This window comes from Vulpes vulpes, chromosome 3 (genome assembly GCF_048418805.1).
Source record: "Vulpes vulpes isolate BD-2025 chromosome 3, VulVul3, whole genome shotgun sequence".
Lineage (NCBI taxonomy): Eukaryota > Metazoa > Chordata > Mammalia > Carnivora > Canidae > Vulpes > Vulpes vulpes.
The window spans coordinates 101,269,108-101,273,607 of record NC_132782.1 but is presented as its reverse complement, the minus strand read 5'-3'; positions in this window follow the sequence as shown (position 1 = coordinate 101,273,607).

Below are 4,500 nucleotides of genomic sequence, written 5' to 3'. Positions count from 1 at the left end.
TCGGGCTCCCTGCATGGAGCCTGTTCTCCCTCTGCCTGTGTCTCTGCCTCCCTCTCTGTGTCTTTCATGAATGAATAAAATCTTAAAAAAAAAAAAGAAGTGAAGTGAAGGAGCAGGATTTAATAATGATAGAAATAAGGTAATAATATTAGAAATGCTAATAATAGGGGCACGATAGACAGGTCCAAAGTCTTTACAATGATCTAGAAGGATAAAAGCAAACTTGACACTCAGTAAAAGGCCTTATCAATTTTTCTCATATGTATGTGGGTGTATATGTATGATATACATCAGTGTGAATATGTGTGTGCATGTCTGTCAGGATATATCATGTGTATATCCATGTGTATATGTGTATATGTATGTACATGGATATTACATATATGATACATATCAGCATGTGCTTATGATACATACCAGTATGTATGTCTGCATGATATATACCAATGTGTTGTACATGTGTGCATATATCAGCATATATGTATATATAAATATCAGCACATATATGTATGTAGAGTGCATATTATATGTATTAATGTGCATACACACATATATATCTATATGAATATCAGCATAGTAGTGTGTATATATCAGAGTATATGTGTGCACATGTATGTGTATGCATGTATCTTAGCATATGTGATATACATCAGTGTGTATGTGTACATCAGTGTGTGCATATATATGGATATGTGTCCATGTATATAAGCGTGTATGATAAATATCAGTATGTGTGTATATTATATATCTGTATCAGTGTGCATGTGTATGGGTGTGTATACATGTATCAGCAGGTATGATAAATATCAGTAGAATAATGTCTCCAACTTCTTTCCTTAGAAATATTTCTTCGCTGAAACCTAAAATAGATACAAACTATCATATTCAAACCTCTGATGTTTCTGGGGTTTCCCACAGGCCTGGGAGATTCCTTCAAGTTCAGGCTTAACTAGACTTTGCAGACGCGGTGGACTGGCCAGGGCTTCCCTTGGACGCAGAGAGGACACTGAGCCCTGACTCCAGTGACTGCAGAGCTCATCAGTTTTTAGTCCCTGTGAAGGGAGAGGTGGGCCTGAGGGCCAGGGTGGAAACATAGTCTGAGAGCCAGCACTTAAGCCTCTCCATGGACCTGTGAGGTGCATGGTTTATTATCCCATTTTGCAGTTAAGAAACAAGCCCAGAAGGCAAAGAGGTGTGCTGCATAAAGGTAGCTGGGGAGGCAGGGGTATTTCCACTGCAGGGCCAGCTTAGTGAGGAGAGGGAGTGTGTATGTCTGCCTTGTTCATTGCAGCATCTCCAGAGTCTGGCACAGGCGCTCAAAAATATGTGTCAGTGAACATGGGAGACTCCTGGCTCTGGGAGGCGAACTGGGGGTGGTGGAGGGGGAGGTGGGCGGGGGGTGGGGGTGACTGGGTGGCAGGCACTGGGGTGGGCACTTGACGGGATGAGCACTGGGTGTTGTTCTATATGTTGGCAAGTTGAACACCAATAAAAAATAAATTTATAAAAAAAATATGTGTCGGGGGACCCCTGGGTGGCTCAGCGGTTGAGTGTCTGCCTTTGACTCAGGGAGTGATCCTGGGGTCCAGGATGGAGTCCCACATCAGGCTCCTGCTTCTCCCTCTGCCTGTGTCTCTGCCTCTTTCTCTCTCTGTCTCTCATGAATAAATAAATAAAATCTTTTTTAAAAAATTTGTCGGATGGGTGGATGGACAGACAGGTGGATGAATTGGGTGCACCAACGACTCCTGCCCTCCAGACCTCAACTCTCTTTTGCCTCAAGGCCAGGGGGAGTCCACTTTCTTTCCTTCTACCTCCAGCATCGTCCTCTCCCCTATGGCTAGCAAGTGCTCTACCTCCAGCATCTCACACACCGGAGCCAAAATTCCAGGACATTTGCGGTGACATGCTGTCACCTGCTGGCAGCACTGCGGTACTGCAGAGAGGAGTCCCGTTCGATTTCCATCCCAAGGAGTCTTCATATAGGCTTACACCGTGAAGAGAATCTGAAGCCTGAAAAGGCACTTGGCAAGGACTTGGTAAAGCCTACGGTAAACTGGGGGCTGCTTTAGGCTTAGAATCCTCCTTCAAAGGACAAAAACACTGGGTTATATCAGGTACACTGGGCCCAGAGATGTTAGGTAGGCAGTGCAGCCGGTCAGGTAGAAAAGGCAAGTGCAGGAGAGGGAAAAGACCAGGAGCAGGAAGGCACATCTGTCTAGGAGCCACTTATTTTTCTTCAAACCAACCCTGCAAAGGTGTGTGTCCAGTTAGCATTATTACTTTAAAAAGAAAAGAAGATTTGTGAAGGCCATTTGGAAATTCCCAGAACGTAAGAGCTAAATAAACAGGCCTTGGAAAACAGGAAGATCCCAGCCAGAGGCACTCAGGAGCTCTCTCAAGATAGCCTGGAGGTGTCTCCACCTAAGAAACACATCCCTGCAATGGACACTGCCCAGGCCAGCCTGGAGTACGTGGCCAGCCTGAAGGTGGAAGCCCATGGCTGGCAAGCCCAGATCTGCAAAATGTCAGACAAAAGTCACCGCCTCCAAGGAAGGGATGCTGAACCCAAAGGCCCTAGCTGTCACCATTCTGCAGGTGAGGAAACAGTCTCGGAGGCCTTTTGATGTGGCTGGTGTCGTCAGTCAGGTCCTTGTAGATTGCAAGGAAGAGAAACATTCTCAGGTTTCATTAGGAGACTAGGAAGACCACAGTCTTAGCCACCCAACCTCCTAGAGGCTGGAACAACTTTGGGTTACAGCAGTAGTTCTAGTCACCTGACGGCAGCTCTGTAACTCAGTGGCAACACTCTTGGACACCCCTCATCAGGGACACCCCCAGCCGGTACGTGAGGCTCCACTATCTTGGTGACTGAGCACCTCAGGTCTAGGCCTGGTCCTCAGCTGTCCCCACTCTGCTCTCTCTCTCAATTTCTGCTGACTCAGAATTCCTGCTAATTCATGGCTCCTCCTCACCCATGGTTTATGTTGACTTAAGACTTGTATTTAGAACTTTTCTTCTCCGGGTCTTGCTGTTTCTGCCCCCAACAATGACACTGATCTTTCCTCTATGTCTCATATTCAAATGCAGCAAAAGAACTGTTAGTATGGGGCACCTGGGTGGCTCAGTCTGTTAAACCTCTGTCTTTAGCTCAGGTCATGATCCCAGGGTTCTGGGAGCAAGCCATGTGTCCTGCTCAGCGGGAAGCCTGCTTCACCCTCTCCCTCTGCCACTCTCCCCTTCCCTGGTCGTGCTCTCTCAAATAAATGAAATCTTTTAAAAAAAACAAACTGTTGGTGGGAATGCAAACTGGTGCAGCCACTCTGGACAATAGTATGGAGGTTCCTAAAAAGAACTACCCTACGAACCAGCAATTGCACTAGTAGGTATTTACTCAAAGGATACAGAAATTCAGATTTGAAGGGGTACATGCACCCTGATGTTTATAGCAGCATTATCAACAGAGCCAAACTATGGAGAGAGTCCAAATGTCCATTGATTTATGAATGGATAAAGAAGATGTGGTATAGGGATGCCTGAGTGGCTGAGTTGGTTCAGTGTCCAACTCTTGATTTTGGCTCAGGTCACAATCTCAGGGTCTGGGGATTGAACCCCACATCAGGCTCTGCACTCAGCAGGGAGTCTGCTTGAGGATTTTTCTCTCCCTCTTCCCCCACTCTCTCTCTCTCAAATAAATAATTAAAAAAAAAAAAGATACGGTGCATATATACAATGGAATATCACTCAGCCCTCAAAAAGAATGAAGTCTTGCCATTTGCAATGACATGGATGGAGCTAGAGTGTATTATGCTAAGTGAAATAACTCAGAGAAAGACAAATAACATATGATCACACTCATATGTGGAATTTAAGAAAGAAAACAGATGAACTTTTGGGAAGGAGGAAAATAAGAAAAAGAAGAGAAGGAAACAAACCATAAGAGATTCTTAATGATAGAGAAAAACTGAGGATTGATAGAGGGAAGTGGGTGGGGAATGAGCTCGATGGGTGATGGGCATTCAGGAGGGCACTTGGTGTGATGAGCACTGGGTATTGTATGGAAGTAACACATGCCTGAATTCTACTCCAGAAACCAATATTGTACTGTATGTTAACTAACAAAATTTAAATTAAAAAAAAAAAATAGAACCACCACCAAAAAAACCCCACCAAATTCTGCCAAAGTAAGGATCTGAACTATTGAGCTGGTGTCCAGTCTCCCCGTGGGTTGGATTTCTCACACCGGACTGCCTCATGGTCCTCTGACCAGCCTGGATGTTGTCTGCCCTTAAGAGTGGGTGTCCACTATTGTCCAGTCAGTTGCATCCTGGATCCTAAGATGTAAAGTGGGGTCACTCCAAGGAAAGAACTCTGCGAAGGGGCTGTGGGTATGGCCAGTCTGCAGATGTGACAGGCTCCTCCTCAAGCCAGCTGCTCCTAAGTCTTTCCCGCCTAAGTACCCAGGCTGTCCTGCCTTGTGAGGTCAAGAAAAAAATAATA